The sequence below is a fragment of the Haliaeetus albicilla genome, chromosome 20 (assembly GCF_947461875.1).
Source record: "Haliaeetus albicilla chromosome 20, bHalAlb1.1, whole genome shotgun sequence".
In the NCBI taxonomy this organism is placed as follows: domain Eukaryota; kingdom Metazoa; phylum Chordata; class Aves; order Accipitriformes; family Accipitridae; genus Haliaeetus; species Haliaeetus albicilla.
This window is the reverse complement of record NC_091502.1, coordinates 15,575,586-15,601,790: the sequence shown is the minus strand read 5'-3', so window position 1 is coordinate 15,601,790 and position 26,205 is coordinate 15,575,586. Positions and strand designations below refer to the sequence as shown.

The window sequence follows — 26,205 nt, the reverse complement described above, 5'->3', positions numbered from 1 at the left end:
GAACACAAAGCTTGCTTTTACATAAATGATGTACATTTTAACCTCTGCCTCTTTCTATATTTCTTACAGACAAAGCCCAACAACAGCAAGAATGTTTTCAAGGCTGTGAAGCCGAGGACCTAAAAGCTAGAAAATACCAGAATTAAGATTGTGCTATGGGTTTTATATGCATGTGCTTTCTCCCTCACCCATAGGAATCATGCCTCAGCCAGTTCCTCAAACCCTTCTGTGAATACAGGAATATTAATCCCCTCCTCATCTTGAATACTGCAGCCATCACTGTGGTATCCATGGGCTTCAGAAATATGAGTTAATTTATTCTCACAGTGCCTTTATGGAGGGAGGTTATTTCCCAGTGTCGCAGTTGAAGATCTGCTGCATATAGTAAGCAAGGACCAAGTTTTCACTAATTTGGGTTGAATGATTAGAGGCCATGAAGTCTTTTCCTTCCCCCCACACACCCAATAGAGTACTTAGCACTATATAGTATCCAGTGAGGTCAAGAACAGCATCTCTCTATGCAGCTGTGAAGGGTTAGCATCTCTGCCAATCAGACCCGTAAGTACCAATTTAGAAACCCAGAAAACAATCCAATGTTTCCCTTAACCACCTGGCTTTCAGTTTCCTTTTACACAGATTATGCTCTTTCCCTTCCTTACTCTCAAACCCCTTTTATCAGGCCAAAGATCCCTATTCAGATGTACAACAAGCACATCATTGATCAAAATTCACAGTCAGACCCTATACTGAAACAAAGGGATTCTAGGCTTCTCAGAGAAAGATCTGTTTTTTAACTTGGCCAGAGACAATATCTTTTCCCTTGGAAACAATGGACTTTTTTTCTAGCTGGAACCTTCTGCAGAAATACTGAACCAGAGCCAGCCCTTTAACATGGAAAATTTCAGCACTCAGAGCCAGTGCTTGCAATATTACTTACCCTTTGAATTGTGGGCTTAGTTAATACCTGGGCTTTTTCTACTCTATTTCTCAGAGAAGTATTTAATGTTATTTGTCAGGTACTTTTAAAGTGCCATCCTGTTTATCTGCATACAAGTCTTTTTTTTTCCGGACACTGCTGTGGAGGGAGGAGGGAGTAGAGAAGAAAGCTTAGCCTCCTTGTTTTAATATGTGTGTCTGATAAGCGTTTTTTCCTCCCGCAGTCTGCAAGCTTGTCTTTCCACTAAACTCTGCCTCAGAGACCTTTCTGTTTTCATTGTCAGTGCAGGACTACTGACCTTCCTTCCTACTGGCTTTCTGTGTCACTTAAACACCACCATGGCTGCTGTTGGTCACACTCTTAGCCTCTAAGCAACTACCTATTCCTGGTTGTAAAGTTAAGAGTAAACTTCATTATATCAAGTGATGACCTACGGACTTGTGGATGCTGGACTGTAGCTTGAGTCAAAAAAAAGGACTCATCTTGCCTGACTTTAGAAGGCTACACCTGAATTAGTAAACCTAGGATCCCTTTGCAATTTACACAGAGAAACAGGTATTTCTGGAAGACAACTCATTCGTTTTATTGTATATATTTACTTTAGGATGAAATGAAGCACTCCATAAAAATGTTTATCTTTCCCTGTTAGCTATAAAGATAATTTAAGTAATCAGATCAGAGTTGTATATTTGGCCAGATGAACGTCACGTATCATACTAAGAAACAAAATCTTGCTCTAGGTATGTCCTGGTGGACTACAGCTCAATTCCTCCCCTTCTCCTGTCCCTTAAGATGAAAAATGAGTTTTGCCCCTGAATCTGGAGGTCTGCTCAAACCTGTACGTGAGTTTGTATGCACCGTGACCAATGGGCAAGTCTGCACTGAGATCTGCACCTGAAAGAAAGCCAAACCCCCAGAGACCACCCCTTAGCTTTGCTATGGCTATGCAAACTACTGCTTTGGCTGGTGGCTTCCTATTGTTTCCAGTTATTATGAAATGAAAAGCATCCCACAGCTCATTAATTAACATGAATTAAAGGGCCCTATCATTTCTGTCTGCTTTATCAAGGTTCATGACTGACAACAGTAATTATTATCTTTTACCATAGGAGTTTTTAATCTGAGGTCTAGAGTTGCTATGTGGGTTGTTTTGTGTTTGTTTTTTAAACAGTTCAGCATTCTCCAAAATAAAAAGAAATCCAGCATGTGTGCAATATTATCATAGCTCTGGCATTGTTCAAGCAGGAATCCTTATGGTTTTAAACGGAAAACATCTGCAAAGAAGGTATGCCTCACAAATGGTTCTTGGCTTTGAAAGTTATCTTCCCTGTTGGTCTGGGTGAGGACAAAATTTCTTGTTTTGCACATCTTTGGGTAGGTTGCTGGGTTGGCAATGCATACTTCAGTTTTTTTGTTTATTATGCTTGTCAGATGGAGTTGCACTCTCATTGGTGCACTGTCACCTGGAGAAAGGTCAGAATACTTTTAATTTTTGTATGCTTCTGGTGTAAGATTAGTACATAGGAGCTCTGCATGCATCTATGAAAACTGGAAGAAAACAATTCTTTCAGATGGTTGAGGACATATTTTCATGCAGATGAGTGCAAAGCTTTTCTTCTTTTGCTTGTCTTCTGGGTTTTTATTAATGGGATTATAGAAGGTGCATTGGCCAAAGGTCATTCCTCTTTCTGCCACTCTCCTTTTCAGATGCAGAACATATTTATTTCACTTGCAGGACTGAGAGCTTCTGAGAGAACCTGAGATTCAGTGACCAGAAAAAGGGCAGCACACAAGGGAGCTGCAAAATTGGAGTTGCAGGATTAGTGAAGCAACAACTGACATTAACAGTGAGTCAATGAGCTATATGCGAACTCAGATAAAATCTAACTGTTGACAGAGGAACTAAGAGCAGGGCGATCTTTGGAAACCCAATTTCACATTTAGCCAGATGTCATATCAACCACTACACCTTCGCAAGAGATCTAATTCCAATTTCTAGATGTCTGTCTATCATATCGTGGCCTTGCTTGCATATCTGTTACCCCTCAATGAAAAGAAAAGAAATTTGGTTCTTGTGCCGGTCCTAAGAAGAGGAAAAAATCCTTCAGCAGCAGAAGTCTGTGGCAGCTTCAATCTAAGGATTAATGGGTAGAATAAAAAATATCCTTTATCCCATTCTGTAAAGAGGGTCTTTGACAGATGTGGAGGGGTTCATATCAAAGGAAAAGATCTCCAAGGCTCAAGAAACTAGAGAAAATATTCTTAGATTACTTCTTCTCGTCCATTCTAAGTAATAACAGGACAGTGCTCCTTCCAGAGACCCTGACTGCTGAGATTTGGCATTTATTCCTATTTTTTCAAGTCAGGTTTGTTTCTTTTTTCTTCCATACTATTCTCAGATTTTAGGGAGAAAATTACTCTCCAGAGCCTTACTCCTTCAAAGGGGCCCCAGAGATGACCTATAAGAGCTGTTAACCTCTCCTGTCTTTACCTCCACCCACAGCTCTCCTTTTGTATTTTGACTTCAGTAGTCAGATTAAACACTTACTTTCTGTTCGATTTGCACTTTGTCTTTCATTTCAAAAGAGAAAACTGATTCCTCTGAATATCTGCTGTGGTTTAACCCCAGCCAGCAGCTAAGCACCTCCGAGCTGCTTGCTCAGTCCCCACCCGACCTAGTGGGATGGGGGAGAGAATCAAGAAAAAAAAAATCCTCATGGGTTGAGATAAAGACAGCTTAATAGGACAGAAAGGAAGAAAGTAATAATGATGATGACAATAATAATAATAAAATAATTGGAATATACAAAACAAGTGATGTGCAATGCAATTGCTCACCACTTACCGACTGATGCCCAGTTAGTCCCTGAGCAGCGATCCACCCCTCCCAGCCAACTCCCCCAGTTTATATACTGGGCATGATGTCACATGATATGGAATATTCCTTTGGCCAGTTTGGGCCAGCTGCCCTGGCTGTGTCCCCTCCCAACTTCTTGTGCCCCTCCAGCCTTCTTGCTGGCTGGGCAACAGAAGCTGAAAAATGCTTGACTTAGTCTAAACATTACTTAGCAACAACTGAAAACATCAGTGTGTTATCAACGTTCTTATACTGAATCCAAAACATAGCACTATACCAGCTACTAGAAAGAAAATTAACTCTATCCCAGCTGAAACCAGGACAATATAATTTTCTTGTTTTTGAGTAAGTTTATACTGTGATCTTCTTTGAATGAAAGTGAATATTGTCTAAAGGAATTCTTACATGTCCATCGAGAGCAAACTAATAACTGTAAGTTGAAGGAATGACAATAATTACACAGTATCCTTTATGGAGCAACTCAGGTATGCCTGGCAGAAATTCACAACTTGTAAATGTCAATGATGTCATGAGGAGATTGTATCACAAAGACATAAATGCTTTCTGATTCACTGGATGAAAAATTTAAGTGACCTGCAGTAGTCATTTAAAGTGGCCTTTTTGTGATGGAACAATCTCGTTTTCTGTGAATGCTGATATTTAGGAATTGTTCTGCGTTGAACATTTGAATTATTTGTCAAATAAAATTGAATACAGTGATGGTTCAATAACTCAGATGTTTGCCTTTACCATAGTTGCCACATCTCTTCCTAGTTCTGGAAGCCTAAAACTAAAAATCACAAGGATAAAAATACATCTAAGTAGTTATTTTTCATTACAATTATTATTAAAAACCCAACAACAAATCAACATTAATTTAAAAATAATAATTTTTCTTATACATCCAGGTTTATGGACAAAACCTATTTCTAGATTTAACAAAACAAGTAAGAATATTTATACTGTACCCATTGTTCTAAACACAAAACAGAACCAGCTGAAAGGAATTAAAGCCCTCTGCAAAGCCAAAAACTTCTTTCGAATTGTCTTGTGTATAATAATATTGAACGATGAATTGAGTAGATTTCTGGGCCTACTCCACTGTAAAAAACTACCAAGAATTAATTCAAAGACAAAATCAGTTCATAATAAGGGAAATAGTCCAGTATAGAAATATTATTTTTGGTTCTATGGCTCTTCTGCTAATGGATATGGAGAAAAAGGAATCAAGATAATCTCAGATGTGCACAAGAAAAGAAGAAAGAGAAATAAATAAAAATTGATAAAATCAAATAAAATTCTGATTGGATATTAGGAAAAAAAATATCTTGATGGTGATCAAAGACTGGAACAAGGGTCTGGAGAGCTAGTGGAGAACAAGCCTCCATCCTTGCAGATAGCCAGGATTTGGCAAGGTCCTGAGCAGCTACCACCATAGTTACCTCTGCTTTGAGCAGGTGGCTCAACAAGGAACCTCCTGATGTCCCTCCTAACCTGAATTATTCTATCATACAATGATTTTAAGTGAAACGTCCTCCTTATTATGTAAATTGTCCACATCCATGCACAGGAGAAATAACATACTTGGAAATGATCAGTGAGAAGCTTGTGGTTTGAAATGACAACATGAGGCTGTGATGACGAAAATGTTTAGTGCTGGAGGATCCCATTTACGGTGATGGGACTTGTGTTTTTTTCTTAGGAGTGACTTCTGTTCATTTCCAGGAGTCTCCAGCTGTATCTGTTGAGATGGCCTCAGAGACAAATAGTTTCCTACAAAGAAGACTGAGCAAGAATATATTGGGAGAAAGAGCAGATTACAATTCTTCATCCATGACCAGCTTCTGACCCAGTGACCATAGTCACTGGATGTAGTTTTCCGCTATGTTTTGGATACACAGAACATGACTCCACATGTAAATTTACCCTGTCACTTTTGGACTAGATACTTTTTATGTTCCTTCCCCTACTCCTTAGGAGATTTGTTCCAGAATCTCCTTCTTAAGGCGAAATATTGTTTAATATTCAACCCAATGGGACTTATTCCAAAATTGTCCTTTACAATACATACTTCTCTTTTGGAGTTTATCTTTTGTTGTGTTAGTCTGGTATTTTCTAGAGAACAAATATGGTTCCACTAAACCAGCCAGTTTTCTCCAAAAATAATGGGATGTCTGTTTGCCCGATCATCCTAGCAACATTTCTGTTCACTTGTTTGGCCTGAACACACCTCTTCAGCCAAGTGCAATACAGTATCCCCTGTGACGCTTGCGAAGACCTTGTATAATGGCCCTAGATCTACTGTAATATTTTATCCACTATGCCTTTTTGCATGCACATCACATTGTAGTCATTCTATAACTGGCAAAGCCCCTGGTCCTTTTGTCCTTTTGTATTTCAAAGTGATTTTATAGCAAGAATCCTTGGTTTAGTCCTTTGTTTTTTTTCTATTGTGGAATATCATTCAAATTGTAGTCTAAGTCTTCAAGGTCATCCACTGCTTCCTCTGCGTTTATCTTGATCTTCTTTGCGATTGATAATGCCTCTCAGATTTGCTTCAGTGACAAATTTCATTAGAATAGTCCTACTTTTTGTGCCAAAGTTCACTAATGAAAATACTCAGTAAGTCGCGAGACCATTCCTCCACCGGTACTCTTTGTTCAGTAACCCCCCCTTTGCAACACGATTGTTGCAAAACCTTCTTTACTTGTTCTTGTGGCTTCTTTTATTCCCTCCATCTACGTTCATTAGGAATTTTTCACGTGGCATTTATCAAAGATTTTGCTGCAGCCTGGGTAGGTTCAGAATATTGTGCATCTTTGTTCCCAAGATCAGTTAGTTACTTTATCAAAGATATACATTATGATTACAGCATGCTAAACCTAAAAAATGTAGCAGGGATGGATATGTACCAGAGAAAGTAGCATAGTGTAAGTACAATACAAATATCTTTTTTTGTGATACTAAATTATTGTGTTGTGTGCTCTTTTAAAATAGCTTTGGCTTGGTGCCCAGTGTTATTTTCACTAGCTTGTTACACTTCCAACAAAAGTAGAAATCTTTATTTTTGCACTTCTTAAGAGAAAACTAACCTGATTTCACTCAGCACAGCTGTCAGAACACTCAGATAGCAGGGGAAGTACTTCGCACTACCAATAAGCTCTGAGAAGTATTTTAAAGCAAAGCTTTAATTACATTTGTCATTTCTGAGTCTCCAGTCCAAAAGTATTAAAGTAGAATTTTAAGCAAAGAAATTATTTTTGATGTTGCAGCATGAACACAATGCAGTTATCATGCTGAGATTTTTACCTTTTCAGAAAAGCAAGTGGGAGAAAATTTAGGCCTAAAAAGCATACTGTGTGTAAGTAAATGAGCTAGGAATATGCTGATATTAGAAGTTACCTTATTACCCCAAAGTCTAAATTAACTTTATATTTCATCTGAGAAAAACAAAGAGATGTGATTTTTGTTAAGTTGAAATATTTGGTCTATAAATTACAATTAGGTTAGTAAGCTACCTGAAAATCAAGTTGCAGTAACAAAAGCACAGTGCTAAGTGTACAGTTATACTCAGTATAAATGAACATTTTGTTCATGCAAGCATTGGATGCCCTGTGTTAAACAAGCCTGAGCTAGGAAATGGGTGGAGAATACAAACACGTCCCCCAGTGTGCTGTGCTGGACCTGAGACCGCCTGTAATAATTTTTAAGTGACTGGCCCTACCTAATTTGATAGTGAGGTGGGTTAGTCCCATACCCATTGTGGATGTGGGAGGTGTTAGCAGATGAAGCACATTCAATGAGAAGAGACATAATGCCAATGATATTGGCAGCAAAGGAGCACAGTGTCAGACTCCAGAAAACAGGCTCATTTGAGCAGATAATGGGCACCCAGACAATGACAAGGGCAGTCCTGAAAGCAGGACTACCTGAAAGCAGGTAATCCTGCTTGTCCTGAAAAACTGTCAGGTGCAAAGGCACAATGGACGGGAGGGCACATCAAAACAATAAGCCAGTAAGGGAGCTGAAAAGTTACAAATGTTCCAGTGATTAGATGATGATGTTGTTGGAGGTGATTTGAAAGGGCAGAATATGAGTGTTTAATGTCCAAACCATCTTAAGTACTGTAACTGTTCAGTGTGTGCATTTCAGCAGAGGGTTGGTCTTCCTTCCACATAGGACCTGAAGACGACACAAGCAGATGCATAGTGTCCTAGAGACAGTCCCATGGTTGGTGCAGGAGGGAGGAATGACTTTGTCTTCATCACATTGTAGGCACTGGGCATAAGCTCTGATCTGGCTGCTTTGTCATGGAAAGTTTGTATTGATCCTGCTTCTGTGGTAACTCTTGCCACAAATCAACAGTGGTTGCTGTTTAGAGAAGGGCTGAGCCCCTTCTTTTGCTTTCAAATATGTTTTGTAGTTTCTCTGTGCTGGACAAAATTTTCTTTTTCCTTTCCAAAGTGTCAGGCTGCTGAGCTGAATAAAATGAATGAGTTTTGCTTTTAAACATTTTGGGTAACTTTTTTTTTTTTTCAAAGTGCACTGTTTTAATCACATAAATAATTCACAACTCTCTGTCCAGACCAACCTGTAAGGCTTTAAGCCTTCTTTATACACCATTTTAAGCCTACCCAGTAGGGGAGTCTGTCTGTTCTCAACTGCTGCTAAAAGTCAGTGTGTCTGGTCAGCATGATACTATTGTAAAGACAGTGTATACGATCCTTGGATGTGTGATAGCTCGGGTATGAGAAGTCTGGCACACAGCAGGAAAGAGCAAATTCCCTTTGCTGGTGTGATACTGTGATGGTTGGACTGTAGTCAGAAATGTATAATCATGAGAAAGCCCTGCAATGACAAAAGAAACGTATAAATGTCTACCTGGCTTCACTGAGTCCTGTTGCAATCAATCGTTCGACATATTGAATGAAAGATAGTGCAAAAGCAGCTTCTACATACCCAAAATATCTTTCAGCCTGATCTCCCCTTAAGATACTCTTCATACGTAATATTGAAGTCACTGAACTGAAACCTTCTTTTTGAAGTTTATAAAATCCTCATCGAGTCCACTGTTTGGTTCTGCAAATTTCTCATTTAACAGCTGTTAGCAGCTGTTGACAGCTGAGCATGTCAGCATTTGGTGAGGTAAAAACACAACACAAAATGAAGGTTTGAAAGCAAAAAAGGATTTTTCAATAACTTCATGGATCTGGTGGTAGAATATAGAGGTAAATGTAGTAGGGAATGTGGAGATTGACACTAAAACTCAGCACTCATAAAAGTACTGAGCTTTGAAAATAGGTTTCGTTTTTATTTTTTTTTTTAATTTCTATTGTAATGGGCCAGATGTTGTGAGTAGGCTTCTGTAAGGTTCCAGATCTGATGGTATATGCACCAGAGCTATACTGATATATGTCCAGACACGTGTCCTCACTGTTAGTGAAACCCCCAAAGATCTAATTCTGGCAAGCTCTTTCTTTAATACATGTACCACACGTGATTGGAGTATGTATATATAGCACTGAAGGCCCGTTGAGATTTCCTTTTTTCTTCTCTTCACTTACTCTTCCCTTAATGATCCTCCAGCCTGCTATGTGCAATATACTCCTCCCACATTATCTATTACTAGCAGCTTTTTGCTAGGTTCTGAAGCTGATGCTTCAATGTATATGTTCCTTGTACAAACTCAGAGAAGTGATAAATGCAGTCTCCAAGGATGCAATTTTAATGGAAAAGGAATGAAGAGAGCTGGCAGTTTCTCTGAGAAAATGAAATTACAACAATGCAAACTATCCCAACAGAGAGTAAGGACAAGAAATGTAGTAAGTGGTCAACTTGGTTAACTTGTGAGCCGACTTCAAACACAGGAAAAAAAAGTGAGTTTCCAGTGACAAAATTACAAAGGACAAAACACAGACTGTGAAGTAAGTAGTAAGAGAAATTAAAAGTAAGAAATATAATTCTATGCCTGTGGTAGGAAGGAAGAGAATTTTTGATCTGCTTCACAGCTGATTGAAAGCTATCAACAAATGATGCCAAGTACAGCTTAATGTTCAATGTTTGGTGTTTGTGCTAGCCTTCACTAAAAATGCCAACAGTAGGAGGAAGTAAGCACAAACAATACCCAGTGAAAAAGCATGGATTTCTGACTTAGAATAGGGAAAAGGTAGATTAAATTATGTTCTTAAATTGATATTTTAAGACAGTTTGGCATTATTAATTTAATCCTCAGGTATTTGAAAAAATATTTATGTAGCCTGAGGACCATTAGTGTTCAGCTTTCAGAATTTTGTGGAAGATGGGTGTGATGATAGAAGAAATGTGGAAAAGAGTGAAACTGTGGCAGTCCTCTTAAAGTGGCTAAGAATGGAATTATGGACCAGACAGCTTAAATTCAATCTCCGGTGGGGGGGGAAGCATATAATATTATTATCTGTAAGTATCTGGAAAATAACAAGGAGATGAGCAGCAGATAGAGATTTGTCAAGGACAACTTTTGTCAAACCTATCATCTACTTTGCTTCTGCAAATAGTAACAGACACCGTAAGTAAAGAGCAGTAGTTGCCATATAACCTGATTTTACGGCTTATTCTGGTGTAAATCAAAGATGTTGAACTGATTTCCTCCAGGAGAAAAGGTACCTTGATATATCTAGTCCACTTAAGCAGTTTCAGTAGAGTATTATTATAACTTGGGGAATGCAAACACAGAAGCAACAAATCTTTGGTAGCTTGCAACCAGCAGAAGTAACCAGACATAGAAACACAGTATCATAGAATGGTTTGGGCTGGAAGGGACCTTAAAGATCATCCAGTTCCAACCCCCCTGCCATGGGCAGGGACACCTTCCACTAGACCAGGTTGCTCAAAGCCCCATCCAACCTGGCCTTGAACACTGCCAGGGATGGGGCAGCCACAACTTCTCTGGGAAACTTGTTCCAGTGCCTCACTGCCCTCACAATAAAGAATTTCTTCCTTCCATCTAATCTAAATCTACCCTCTTTCAGTGTAAAACCATTACCCCTTGTCATGTTACTACATGTCCTTGTAAAAAGTCCCTCTCTGGCTTTCTTGTAGGCTCCCTTTAAATACTGGAAGGCTGCTATATTCGTAAGAGGAGGAATAAAGTATTATTGAGGGAATATGTTGCACCTGAAATTTACTGTATCATTTTAATAACAGCTATACAAAAGAACTGTTTGCAAAAGACTGTGAGAGAGCCTTGGGCTTATCAGTGGGTACATTTTTTAACACAAGGTTATCAGAAACAAGTAATCAGCATTTTCATGTCCCCTAAAGTTTTTCTCAAGGTGAATATCTAAAAATAGAGACACCAAAAATCACTAGTCATTTCCAGTTTGATCGTTATTAATTTTTAAACCTACATAAAACTTTGCTAAGGTTAATAGAAGCTATTTCTGAATGAGACTTTTTTTTTTTTTAATTGAATAACAAAAGGTATCTAAGAGATCTGTACTGTGTTGGTACGTATGAATCAGAACTTATTAGAGATCCTTATCCTCCTGGACTTAGCAGTTCTGGAATTTGAATCTAAACTCAGAACCTACATTTGGCATTGACTAAACTGGCAATGGAAACAGCTGGAAGCTGCAACCCACGCTGCTGGGCTCCCATGGATCCCATTCTTCTGGATGATGTAATACAACTTCTCGTATGATAGGTTTTGAAGCTCTCTCTTCAGATGTTTAGGAAGGTCTAACTTTTTTACGCAATGTAAGCTTTCCACCTTTTTAAAAATTTTTTAATGAAAAAAAGCTTATGGCTTACAGGGGAGTATTTTGCACCATAGGTCCTTGTTCTCTTATCTACTGAGAAATCTCAAGCCAGTTGGTGCCTTCTACGACAGCTTGAACTAACAGTTAAAGTATCTGTGGGACAAAGTATCCTACAATAATTCCTCTTTAAATGTTTGTACTCGAGTTCAGTGATGATATGGGGGGAAAAATGTTTCTAATTAATATTTTAATAAATATTCTGGTACCATGGTTCTTAGTAGAGATAATGCAGGAAATTTTAACTATAAAGGGAAGTAAAAGTACTGAGTGTCAATACACAGTTTCAGGAGGAGGAGGAAGAAGTGAAGGAAGGGAGAACCCATGCTGGAGCAGAGGAAAACTGTGAGAAGGAAGGAGCGACAAAGAGAAACAGTGATGTACTGACTGTAAGCCCCCATTCTCCATCTCCTGTTCACCACTTGGAGGGGTAGAGAGGTCTGGAGTGAAGGAGTGAAGTCAAGTCCGGGAAAGGGGATGTTTCAGAGCTTGTCATTTTGATTCTTTCTACCCCAAACTATTTTAATTGGTAATAAATTAAACTAATTTTGCCCAAGTTAAGTCTGTTTTTCCCACAATGATAAGTGATCTCCCCATATTTATCTCAACCCACAAGACTTTTGAGTCTTATTTTTCCTATTTTCTCTCCCCTGTCCCACTGAGGTGGGGCATAAACAAGTGGCTGGGTGGGAGTTTTCCTGTTAGCTGGGGCCAACGCATGACCCCCCCATGGTCATGGGGAAATATAGCAACAGCTTAGAAAAGCCAGCAGCAAGTGTTCAAACCTGTGCTGAGCAGGAAGGCCAGGACACCCATTCCTCACATCACTCTTGGATTCATATTTTCAAAAGCTGAAATAACAGTCTCTAGGGAGAGCATTAATAACTTTAAGGAAGGATGGTGCTGCTGCTGAATTAACCTCCATTACTTCACCTCTGTTCAAGAGGAATGTATTACTGACAGGTACCTTAGAACTATACTCATAAGTATAATTACATTGGGTGTGCTTATGTATCACAGCAGATTAAGCGCCAGTGTTTTTTGTTAGCTCTTCAGAAAAACTGAACTGTTAAGAGTTTTTTGCTACTTTTAAGGAAATCTCCTAGTATTCACTTTTGTGCTGTTAAATGCTTGAAACAGCCATATGACACTATTCTCTGGAGCAATGATAAGCTGGTAAAGCAGAAAGCAGTTAATATGACTGAATTGTGTTTCCTTGTTTCATTTCATTTTTTTCTGATTTCTTTGTCTCTACTGGAGGGTTGAGGTACATAACATTTTATTTCAATATTGTCATGACAATGAGTAAATATTTGGAAAAGTTTTCCTGGGATATACAGAATGGTAGAAAACATTTCTTCTATCCAGACCCAAGAAAAGATATTAGGGTATGGACTCTCTGAACCAGACCCTGTGCCTCCACAACAGACATTTCTGCACCTCCATGCCAGGTGAAAGGTCAGCAGATCTGGAAACTAAACTCTTCTAAATCAATAAATTTTACTTGAATAATATACAGACAAAACAGAAGTCATTAAGTTTCTACTCCCATGTAATTTTTCTAAACAGTCTTGCATGGTCTCCTTAGAAAAAGAAGTTGTTGATTTCTCAGAATGACAAGCCACTGTCTCTGTAAACTCTGTTTGCTTTTTTTTTTATATATATATTTTTTTAAGGAACAGCAATACCTACATGTCACATGGACCAGCCATTGCTTCCCCCAAGAGTATGGATGATGAACTTAGGTTGTGTGTTGCTCTTCAGAAAGTGGTCAGACACTACCACTTTCTCTGAATGACACTATGGATAAAAGCCTTTTCCTTAATTGTACCTTGAAGCTTTGGAAGGAAGGGTTCTGAGTAGTGTTGTGCCAGCGATCCAGCAGCCCACAGATCCGGGAGAGAACCAACAGTTATATGTGTTCTCTGGCCAGGTGTAGAGATGAAAGACTGTGTTAGCCTCTGTGATGTGGATGGCTGCTTACTCAGCCCAAAATGCAGAGGCAGGGTTGGACTCAGAGAACGGTATGTATCAGACCAATGTCAACATCTACATCTGGGCTTGTTGGCTTGGATATCTTTATAGTAAACACAGAGAAACAGAGAAGCTTAGGACAAGATTCGTCTCATCCGGAAACATACCTATCCCCCCAAAATAATGTAAAGTGCCTATATCTCTCCCTTGATTATAAAGCTAAAATGTAAATGCCAATAATGTACTTTTCTAAATTTTAATGTGACAATCTCAGCTGTGGACATCCTCAGCTGAAGTGAAAGTATGCACAATTTCCCTCACTTAGCCTCTTCTCCATATTTTCTCACAGTGATTAGGACACCAAAATTGCTGTGGTCCCACATTTTAAGAACTGATTCTACATTCTGGCAGTTCAGTAATATGCTCTAGCAGTCTTTGACAGGGAGTCTATGCGATGTGTAGGCGATGAGGCCCACTTCTTTTGAATCTAGTGCCTTATCTGCAAGCTTACTTCTTCCCATCACATAAATAAGGATTGCAAACTATTATATTAATACAAAAAGAAAATCTTACCTGTTTCCTAAACTGCCTATTCAATTGTAGCTGTTAAAATCTTGTGTGATTTGATTCACTCTGTGGAATTCGTCTCTTTTAAGAATTTAGAAAAAAAACCCAACAAGAATGAACAAAACCCTCCACAAGATAATCTACAGCTCTGCATCTAAATCTACAGTGAAAAAATCAAAAGTAACTACATGGGTAGCTGCTTCAGTGGAGGAATAACTGCTGGAAAAAAATTTTTTACTAGATGAGCAGTCCCTTTTATTTCAGAGGACATACTGGAAAATGACGAATGAGCCCATCATAGCTAAAGGCAGAAGTTTCCTTAAATGGCCATTGGCAGTACCCTTTTCCAATCTCTTCATACAGACTCCTGAAAACATTGGTGATACAGGTAATTAGAAGATTTCCAGGTGTCTGAACTATCTACATTTCTGGCTACCCGTAGCCAGCATAAATCTATTAGGTGAACAAACATATCTTTCCCATCTGCAGAGTGCATCATTCTGAAAGTGGCTGAGGCTTTCCGCAGTTATGGCTGGAAAATTATTTTGAAAAATGCCTAGACATTATACCAGCACAACAAACATCCTTCAGGTTTTTTCCAGTGCTCAGACACAAGAAGAACTGTGGGTTGGAAAAGCATTCTGGTAGATGACAACTAAGTAAATATGCCCATAATATATCCTGCTTTTCTTTATATTGTTACCTACAGTAAAGCCATAACAAGACCTACACAACTTTGTGTAGTTTTAAATTTCTGTTCTGAGGCAGTCCTTAGCATGGAACTTTTTTAGAAATCTTACATTTCCTATTTACTTCTTTCATGACACAATTATGTCTACGCTCCAAAGGCAAGGAGTGTCAAAGCTTTTGAGAGGCTGTGCAAATGAGCCTTGCAATGGGACCTTCAGCTTTGACTTAGGTAATCAGTTCTCAGCCTTGAATTAGATAATCAGTTCTCCAGTTAGGACACTGGGAGAATTAACCTGTTAGCTGATGATATGCCTTATGCTGTGTTACTGAAGGGTGATGTCAAAAAGGGTTGGCCTTGTCACCATAGGTTCTGTCTCTTTAGCTTCTTTTGCAAATCTTATGTTCGTGTAGCCATAAAAGAAATTAGTTTAGCTTGATGATGTGATGTAGATGTAAGCCGTCAAGAAAAAGCCTTCCTTTAGATTAGTTTGTGGAATCAGCTTACTCACTATTACAGGATCTAATGAAAGGGAGGGCTGGAAATGAGTAGTGGCAACTAGGAAGAGAGTACCTTCCTTCTGAAGGTAGCATGAGGTTCGAAAAGTGCTCTTTCATACTTAAGGACAAGTTCTGCAAGGTTATCAGACTTGACATCCTGAGATATCCAAGGTAAGAATACTGAAGAAGCAGACTTGGCACCTAACCAACTGCTGCTTGGGAGCACCACTTGTCAGTGGATGTCTAGGCATCAAAGGTTTTGTTTCGTGTATTTAGGCACCATGTGGAATGGCTGCCAGAAAGACACTGGAATAAAAATACCCCCCCCCCCATCCACCCTGTCATGTAGTGGGAGAATCCTCAAAATGAGTTTTGAGGTAAGCTAACTGTCCTCTGCAGAGAAGCCTGGAATGCACTCAGCAGCAATGCATGCTTCAAATGAGCATGAGCTCCAGGTCTCTGCTTTTGAAGAGGAAAACCACAGAAGTTCTTTCATAGAATTATCAAATTATGGAATGTTTTGGGTTGGAAGGGACCTTCAAAGCTCATCTAGTTCCAACCCTCCTGTCAGGAGCAGGGATAACTTTGACTAGATGAGGTTGCTTAAAGTCCCATCCAACCTGACCTTGAAAACTTCCAGTGATGGGGCATCCACTGCTTCTCTGGGCAACCTGTCCTAGTGTCTCACCACCCTCATTGTAAAAAATTTCTTCCTTTTATCTAATCTAAACCTACTCTCTTCTCTGTTACCCCTCGTCTTGTCACTATGGACCCTGGTAAAAGGTCTCTCTCCATCCTTCTTATAAACTCCCTTTAAGTATTGAAAGGCTGCAATAAGGTCTCCCTGGAGCTTTCTCTTCTCCAGGCTGAACAACCCCAACTTTCTCAGCCTTCCCTTTTAGGAGAGGTGTTCCAGCCCCGTGATTGTCTTTTTGTGGCCATCCTCTGGAGCCACTCTAACAGGTCTATATCTTCCTTGTGTTGGGGACCTCAGAACTGGATGCAGCACTCCAGGTGGAGTCTCATGAGAGCAAAGTAGAGGGGGAGAATCATCTCTGTTGACCTGCTGGCCACCATTCTTTCTATACAGCCCAGGATATGGTTGGCTTTCTGGGCTGCAAGCACACATTTCCAGCTCATGTCCAATTTTTCATCCATGAGTAAGTCCATCCCAAGTTCTTCTTCACAGGACTGTTCTCAATCCATTCATCACCCATCTGATGATACTGGGGATTGCCTCGACCCAGGTGCAGGACCTTGTACTTAGAATAGAATAGAATAGAATAAAACTAGAGTATTTCAGTTGGAAGGGACCTACAATGATCATCTAGTCCAACTGCCTGACCAATTCAGGGCTGACCAAGTTAAAGCATGTTATTAAGGGCATTGTCCAAATGCCTCTTAAACACTGACAGCCTTGGGGCATCCACCACCTCTCTAGTAAGCCTGTTCCAGTGTTTGACCACCCTCTCGGTAAAGAAATACTTCCTAATGTCCAGTCTAAACCTCCCCTGGCACAGCTTTGAACCAGTCCTATGCATCCTGTCACTGGATCCCAGGGAGAAGAGCTCAGCACCTCCCTCTCCACTTCCCCTCCCCAGGATGCTGCAGAGAGCCATGAGGTTGCCCCTCAGCCTCCTTCTCTCCAAACTAGACAAGCCCAAAGTCCTTAGCTGCTCCTCATAGGACATGCCTTCCAACACTTTCACCAGCTTTTTTGCTCTCCTCTAGACAAATTAAGGACTTGAACACCTTTCTTAAATTGTGGGGCCCAGAACTGCGCACAGTACTTGAGGTGAGGCTGCACCAATGCTGAATACAGTGGGATAATCACCGCTTTTGACCATCTCGTTATGCTGTGTTTGATGCACCCAGGATTGTGTTTGCCTTCTTGGCTGCCAGGGCACGCTGCTGACTCATATTGAGCCTGCTGTTGACCAGCACCCCAGATCCCTTTCTGCAGGGCTGCTCTCCAGCCACTCCTCTCCTAATTTATACTTCTGACTGGCATTACTCCATCCTAGGTGCAGAAGCCAGTACTTCAACTTGTTAAATTTCATCCCATTAACTCGACGTTGTTGAACCTCATGAGGTTCACACAGGCTCTCACCTCAAGCCTGTCAAGGTCCCTCTGGATGACATCCCTTCCCTCCAGTTAATCAGCTGCACCACTAAGCTTGGTGTCATCTGCAAACTTGCTGAGGGTGGACTCAGTCCCACTGTCTCTATGTCATTAATAAAGATATTGAACAGTACTGGTCCCAGTACAGACCCCTGAGGGATACCACTTGTTAATGATCTCCATTTGGACATTGAGCCGTTGACTGTAACTCTTTGGATGTGGCCATCCAGCCTATTCCTTATCAATTGAATGTGGCAGGGTACAGGTAAATCTCTTCTTTTGGAGATCTGTGATGTTGATTGATGTAAAAACAGATGGGATTTGCATGCAAGAGGCTTACGAGAGACACTGAAGCTACATCCTCATGAGAGTTTGCAATTCAGTGTGTCCTGTTAGGTAAAATATAGATAAACCCATGTGATGAAACCCATACTAAAGTCCTTGCTTCTTTCAAAAGTTAACTGCAATAAGTGCCACTGGAGAGACTGAGGCGAATTCACCTCCAGATTAGCCATTAGTCTTTTAATTCATGTTCCCATTTTGGAAGTGAGAGAACCTAGTGCCTAAATTAGACAGAGTTTTGGCTTTCAAAATCAGATATCTCATTTCCTACACAGTCTTTATTCGTGGAGGTACACATGCTTATGCTGTTCATTCCTTCAGGATCCTATTCCCTTCTTCCTTCACTGCAGTCTGGCAAGTGTTGGACTTCAGACATCTTCAGAGCACATCTACACGATCAGGTGAAATAGTGCTTGAATATCCTGTTTCAGGGTGTATAGGTTAATGCCTTGAATCTGACGTCTAAGAAGTTCTGGATATAAACTGGTAGAAGCTTTTAGGTATCGTTGTAAGTGCTGCTATTAACCATAGCACAGGTGTCATCTTTATGGTCATTTTGAGAACATCAGAGTTGCCTAAATGGTGGATTTAGGTGGTTACATTTCTGAGGTGACATCTTGGAGGATGTGAAATGAAATTAAATGCTTGATTTGCTACTGTCTTCTGTGGAAACTTTGCAATTCATGGTCAATATCTATAAACTAACTGCCTCTCCCCATTTAAAAGTCTGTGATACTCATACTGAATTTTGTAGACAAAATATACTTAATGGTAATTAATCTCTGCATTGCTTAAGAATTTTCAACTGTAGGAACATCCTGAGTCACTGAATCCACTCTGATGCTTTCATGCAGTCATGTCATATAGCAATAAATGTATCAAGCTCCATCTCACAACAAGATATTTTTTGGCTCTTGGCACTGCCTTTGGGACATAACTCCTAAATCTTTCTCTATTAATGATACATTTTCTTCTAATTTCTACAGCAAATTAATCAAAAGACAGCTATCTGCCTAATTTCTGCCAAAACAGTCCTTCAGATTACATGTATTTCCTCTTTTTCTGAGGTTGCTCACCATTCTCTGCCTCTTTAGTCCCCATCTTCAAGTGTATTTATGGGTCTCGGGGTACCTCTCTGTTTACATTTTGTCAGTTCTTACAAATCCGTTCTCACAAATCCGTTCTCTTGCTCTTTGCTCACAAGATGGGCTCCATGTTCCCTATAGTATTCTATCAGCACCTGCTCCAGTCTGAATTCAGCATTTGGAACATGGGTCATCAGGATTGTAAACAATACTCCAGAAGAGGTTTCTCTAGTGTCAGTCACAGTGCAATTAATAGTTGTAAATCACCGCTGGACGTACCTTCATTACTCAGTATATCCCAGGATTTTGTTGATGTTTTTCATGGTCTCATCATTCTAGAAGTTCTTTATGATGTTGTGATTTACTGAAAAACAGAAGGCTCTTCTCCCGCTCTGCTTATCCTTGTCAGTATCGAAGAAACCTTTTCCAGACACAAACTCAAGGCACTGATTCACATCCTTCCCAAGCGGGCTCAGTATATTGGACCCTTTAAGTTCCTTGCAAAGGGGTTTGGCAGTTCCATGAGAAACACTGCCAGAAACTCAGTAAGCTGCTTCATGTTCAAATCTACACTGCCCTTGTATAGAGTTAACTCCTGTTCTCAAATCTGCTGCAGGGGTTGGGGACCTAAAAGTTAGCTTGTCATGGAGAATTAAAACAAAGTCAATATCCTCTCAGAAGGTCTCTAGAAAAGCTTCACTGTGAAATGTGCCTATTGCCTTATCTCAGTCATTTAGCAAGTTAGTACTAGTTTAGTCAAAGAGAGGAAACAACTTAACTGCTTAAATAACATTAGCAGTTCCACTCCAAAGAGGTGAAGTTCAGGAGAAGAAGATGGAATCTGCCTCCTTAAGAATCATTCAGTGCTGGAAGGCAGGAAAAAGGAGGAGAGAGTTTAAGCAGTAATGAACCCCTGAACAGACCTTAAGTATTAATGGAAGTACAAAATCTAGCATGCTTCCTAGATTTTCTCCTACAAAACCTGATTGCAGATGTGGGATGTGAAAAAAAGCACAAAGACCTTGACTTTGTAGCCTAATAAACATCTCCAGCCTGTCTCCTGAATGCTGGAAAGGAGAGAAATGCCTGATGGATTTCATCTTGGGATCAATAAGAGATTAAATATATATTTTTTATTCCTTTTTCACATGTAACTCTAACAAGCCTTTGGAACCTTCTTGACCATTTTTAATGTTGTAAATGAATGTTCTATTCATTCTTTTTTTTTGAATGAAAATCTTTTGATTGACTGATTTCCCTGCAGCCTGGATTGAGTGACAGGTACTTTCTGAATGGGAATCTTAAAATCAGGTTATTGGAACCTTCCTGAATCACTCACCAACCCAATATGATAGTTCTAGAAACATGAAAGTGACAGGAAACACACAGCCGCACATACTAGTTTAGGAGTTGATAGTGCTGAAGTCACTCAGCATATGTGCTTTCCAGGGCCACTACCAGCTAAAAAAAGTTTCTTGGCATGAGCTGTGACAGTGGGAGCAATGCCAGAGTCCTGAGGATTAGAGAAGTGTTTGCATAGGTTTGTACTCAACACTCCGTCTCTCTGTAATGGTGTCACTTAGTCCTCATGGACCTGCTAGGTCTTTAGCTCAGGGGTGGAAGCTCACACTAGGAACCAGAGGTAACTCCTGCTTCTGATGAGCTACTAAAGTTAATTTTGCAACTGGCAGCAAAGTGCTGAGTTAGGTCCCCATTCAGTCTGTCTCACCTTTCCCTGCTCAGATTTGTGTTAGTGACAAGCAGCTTTGTTCAGGAAGGAAATTAAAAGAAACTGTAGATTGAAGTGATGCTTAATTGTTGAGAGAGGTTTTATTCTCCCCTGATTTCACATGAACTCATATTCTACCCATCTGTGCAATGCAATCTTTTGTTTTCTAGCCAGTGTTGCTGAAGAGTAGATAAGTGTTTTGGATTACTGCCTTAATATATGCCAGTCAGCTGAAGCCAGTCTAGTTCTCTTGTACTTACCTATAAGACATACAAGTCATTTTTGTCTCCTGGATATGTGTGACACTTTTAAATTGTTCGCACATTGTGATATACATTTATTTATGCTAACCTGGTGATTTCAGTAGTTTATATAATTTAAAAATGTAAGTCTTTGACAATGTATTTTTTTTGGCACCAGGCAAATGATAGAAAATTAAGATGGAGAAGAGCTGAAATTCATCTGGGCTCTGGATGTCTTCCTTGGTCCATGCAAAAGGCTTTGTAGTCTTTTCTGACACTAAAATTCAGATAAAAAAATGTTATATTTACTAATGTAACATGTCCTAGTAGTTTGAAACTTGGATAAAAGCATGTTGTAATTTACTCATTGCCTATACACTGAGGTCAAAATTGAGGTCAAAATCTGGGCAACTGTGCATTACAGAAATACCAGGCTATGTAACTTACAGATGATTTTTCTTTTCTACTTTCAGAAGTTTGACCAGGAGGAGCATTAGTTTATCTGATCAGCTGCTGAATGCTTCCATGCTCATTTTGCATTCCTAAACTTCCTAAAGTCCTAAAACTTCATTTAGCTAAATCCTGTTTTCAGTTCAACATGAAGAGACAAAGCAATGACTGGTCCCTTTGTTCCAACAATTATTCATTTGTTCGAATTATTAAACTGTCTGACAGTTAAAAAGTGTCTATTGGCTATTTTAATTTGTAAAGTTTCACTTCCTGATCATTGGTTTTATCATGACTTCTTCCACTAAAGAGTTGCTTATTATCCAGTATTTTCTTCTAATGAAGATAGCTCTGCACTGTAACAAGCATATGGCTAAACAGATCGAAATCATCAGTGCTCTCAAGGTAAGAGCTCAGGAATCACTGATGGCTGTTTCCTGTGCCTTCTCCTGTTGTTTTATATTTTTTCCAAAAGTCAGATATGAGAACAGTATGCAGTGTTTTCCTATCAGTTTCATTATTTTTATGTCCATAAGTAAATTAATTTCCAAGTTATTACGTCTTATTTCTTTGCTTACAAATTCAGAAAACACAGTAACATTTTCTTACCCATAAAATATCTTCTAAGATGTGAATAACTACCTCCTAAGACACTAAAATATTTTCCAGAGTAATGGTTTTCAAGCCATGAATACTCCCTTCTTAAGGTATGACCTTTCTATATGTACAGCTCTAACCATAGCTGTTTTAAAGAGGCTATTTGAATTAGCCTAGCTCAACATATCTGACTGTCTTTCCTTTGTAATTAATTACATTTTCAGAAGGCTTTTTGCCATACACACATTTTATCAACAGTTAACTGAGATTCACTTCTGTGTATTGATAAAAGATTTTAATAATTCCCTAACTCTGATGCTTGCAAAATCTCTGTAGATACGTGATCTATAGATGGAATCTCCCTGGTTTTGAGAACTGTCAGTCTGCTATTGATGTCTTTAATTTGCGGAACATTTATATTGCTATTGTGACATTCTTAATCCTAAAATAATAACTGTAAAAAGTCAAACAGTTATAAAGCTCTGAGAATATTGTGTGTACATAGTTATCATTATCAAATAGCCAGTAAGAGCATCAAGGAATTAATTTCTATAGCTGTCATGTTGAAACAAGGTTCTGCATGTAATTGTCTATGGACACAGAGTATAATTGTTCAGACATAGTTCTTCCTTCTCTGAACATGAAACATTATAGTTTCTACCAGTGTGGGTAACAGTGCATCTGTACACACAGAACACAATTCTTCTTTCCTTGCCATATATACAAAGCTAGTACATAATTTCTCTTCTGCCCTGATAACTAAATAGAACTCTGGTGTATTTTGAATACATACTGTCTATATGACCTTGAAGCTCTCTACCTAAGTGAAGAGGACTTCTATAGGAAGTATGATTAATCAGTTGGAGCACAGTGCAGCCACTCTAGTTTTCTAAGACCAATTTTGACAATGAGTTAATACATTGTGCTAGGAGAATCACATCTTCTCTGGTCAAGAGTGAAACAGCTATTGCATCTACCTATCTATCTAATATATAATAATGAAGTTATTCAACATTGGAAAGTAGCTTGGGAGCCTCAGAAGAAAGACACAAAATGGAAGTGCAAAATATTATCTAAGATGAACTCCTGCAAGGAATGACATCCATCACCAGCTTCTGACCTAGAGCCTAAAACTTATCCATTCACGCATATTAATCGCAGCGTGCATATTTAAAACCAAGGCTTATCACATATACCTACAAAAATCCTGAAAGAGATCTATGTACTTTAGAGAGATGAGAAATTGAATGTGTCATACACAATAGGTGTTAATTGTATTGTTTATAGATATAACAGAAACATTTTAGATGCTGTGGTGATGAGAGTAGCATAAAACCAGAGTAACTAAGTTGATATCCATTTCTTATTATAGCTTTATTTTTTGAGTTTGTTGAAATTCTTATTTCAAAATGTTTTGCAAGCTAAGGACAATGCTCTTATAGAAAAATTCAAATTGGTTTTGGTTTTGGCTTTTTTTTTTCTTTCCTCTCTGGAGTGTGCTCTTTGTTACGTGATTTTTGGGAAAACAGCTGTAGTTTGGACAGATCTCATGTTCAACAAGAAAAAAAGTATTTTGACACCATATTCAAAATATGTCAAGTTTCTTTTATCTGAATAAAAAAGAGTTGAAAAATATATGAGCTGAATTGCAAAGCAAAATGTAAAGCTCTTCTTGCTATATTAATCAGATATTTCTTACTGAAAATATTCATGATATTGAAGAAAACCCAAACAGTTATTGATATTGATGAGATAGACCTGCCAAATCTTTGTTCTAACTGACAGTTACTACATGCAAATGTCATGTGCTAAACAATGGAAAGTTAAAAAGTACAAAGGAATCTGCATGGAGTTAAGAAGATTGGAAGGAACAAGAGACATAATGTTGATAGCAGTCAATGAAAAAGTTTAACATTTCTGACTAACACCCACCAAAGAAGATAAGACTTACTGTAGAGTTATGTTCATACAAACAATTAATTTTGTCAGCTGCTGAATTTTCATGAACCAAGAATGCAAGCATTATACCCTTGATTCAGCACTTGTGTAGCAATGTCATTCAGCCCCTTAGAGTTATGCCAGTAGTTAAGTAGATTTGCTGAACTGGAGCCTGTTCTGACCCTATGATAGCCTGGATTTTCAGCGAAGTTAAGAAAAATACTGTAGTGATATTGTCCAGGGTGGGATCTAAATGAGGTGAATTTTGTAGAGAGACATATTATCTTTTACTACACCAGCTGAAAATGTCAGTGGTACAGTTTCTAACAGCAAATAGCCCACACTGTTTAGACTGACAGAGTTGTTGAGATTTGTTGCTCATTTTCCAGTTACTTCTTTATCTGATTTTTATCAACATTTGTTTTTGTGATACATGTCCAGCAAATGTCTGCAATGAGTGACCCTTACTACACTGAAGTGAGCATTCAGTGTCTTTCTAAATGCTTGGTAACACTATCCAGGGTGGTCCATGAGATCTTTCTGTGAAGCAAGAGCTTAAATGTATTTTATATGAAACAATCATGGAATAAAATTTAAAAATTATCTGTCAAGCATGAACCAGATTTTAACATGCCTGCAGCTTTGTGCTTATCTACTAACCATGCTTGTCAAGCATATCACCAAGTTTTGGGGATTTTTGTGGGAGGCATTATTTATTTTCTGTTTGTTATGAAACTTGGAGTCTCTTTCGGCATAACGGAGAGTAGGCCCCACTGCATTCCTCAATATGTTTCTTAATCTTAATATAATTTCTAATAAAGTACAAATGCCATTGCAAGTACCAGTCACAGATTCCCTTTTCTTCCTGTCAAAATGAATTAGTCAAGAACAGCTTCCCATCTTATTGATACTAGTGCCTTCATACTTCTTTAGCCTTACTATAGATTGATAAATCTCCACCCCCACCCCCCTATCCCCTCTAAAATCTCATTATCCAAGAAAAGCTCTTTTTTGTACTTTGTTACCATATTATTTAACTGTCTGCCATCTAAAAGTATTAAAATAGAACCTGGACACTATGACAGTGCAGTTCACTTCTTAAGTGGTCTCAGACCAGGCAGACAAATTTGTATGCATTCACATGCATCTCAAAGATGATTTAAATCTCAGCAATTTCAAAAATCCTCCAACTTTTTACTATTTGCTTTAGGTGGAATCCAACAGAATTAATATAATAACTTTTGCTCATGAAAGAATATTTAGAATGGACTTAAGCTTTTTTTCTGCTTTAAGCAATGGGTGGTGATTCCAGAGTTTTCTGAAAAGGTCCCAAAGATTGTTGGCAAGATGGAGCTGTTATTTGTGAAGCAAGTGGTAAAGTACGTTTTCATCCAGGTACCACTGGCCTTATAAAAATGACCTTTTTATTCCTCTCAGTGATGGCATATTGTTTATAGATTGAGTAAGAAATGAAAAGAGGGAAAAATATCTCCTGAAGCACTTTCTTCTCAGCAAAGGTTAAGTAGGAGTTATTCTTCTTTTGTTTGTTTTGCTTTTTTTTTTCCTAACAGCAAGGCAGTAAGGCTTATACGGGAGAGGGCTTTCTGAATAGCTGTGAGGAGGATTCCCTTTTAAATAAGGGATGGGATGACAAGAATCATCATTGCCACTTCTGGCTTTGCTGTTTCCCTCAGAGATGAATTTTGACTTCAAAGTTGAATGTAGAGGACAGTGAGCAGTTTTATGGCCTTGGGATGGGAGCAAAAGCCAGACTATTCAGTTGTGATCTGCACCATGCTTTCTTTAAGTAATCTACCCCTGCTGACACGTTTTTGCTTTTTCTACAATTATTCTCATTTGCATTCTGGCTGGTAGGCTGAAATATAACCAAAATTTGAGTCTGTAATCAGCTCTATTCAGCCAGATCCTGCCTACCTGTGCATTGCTTGTTTCCTTCTACCTTCTTTGTATGTGCCTTGTTTCTTAAGATCCTTTACAATATACATGCCGGGTAGCACTCAGGCTCGATTTACATGTACAATGCATTTGTGCACAGAGGAGCAATCACAGAAAGTTTATATACAACCCATCATTAATCTGTTCAGCGGTGCATTCCCGTGTTAGCGTGGAGACTCATTGACTTTCCAGAATCACACAGGGCAAAATTCACTGCTGTTACAAGGGCTTAGCATGAGTTTTCCCTTCTGTGATATGTGACTAATATTATCCACTTAACATCAGGAGGCTGCAGCTCTGAAGCTCAATTCATTAGCATTTGTAAAATACATCAAAAACTTGAAGTGAAATGCTATCTGCAGAAAAAATTGCTAAGAATTTTTTAAAAGATTATGCTACCAAATGAATTGTCCTTTTCAATTAGCAATAGT

At 38.9% G+C, this 26,205-nt stretch overlaps 1 long non-coding RNA gene across 2 annotated transcripts; it reads left to right on the top strand.

Moving 5' to 3' along the window:
- Positions 1-1,740: 1,740 nt before the first annotated feature.
- LOC138690120 (uncharacterized) lies at positions 1,741-21,699 on the top strand. Of its 2 annotated transcripts, XR_011328918.1 has the most exons (3): positions 1,741-2,222; positions 11,872-11,976; positions 21,310-21,699. It is a non-coding gene; the product is annotated as an uncharacterized lncRNA (long non-coding RNA). The 2 variants fall into 2 exon arrangements; XR_011328917.1 differs by lacking the exon at positions 21,310-21,699 and having other exon boundaries at positions 11,872-12,143.
- The last annotated feature ends 4,506 nt before the right edge of the window (positions 21,700-26,205 follow it).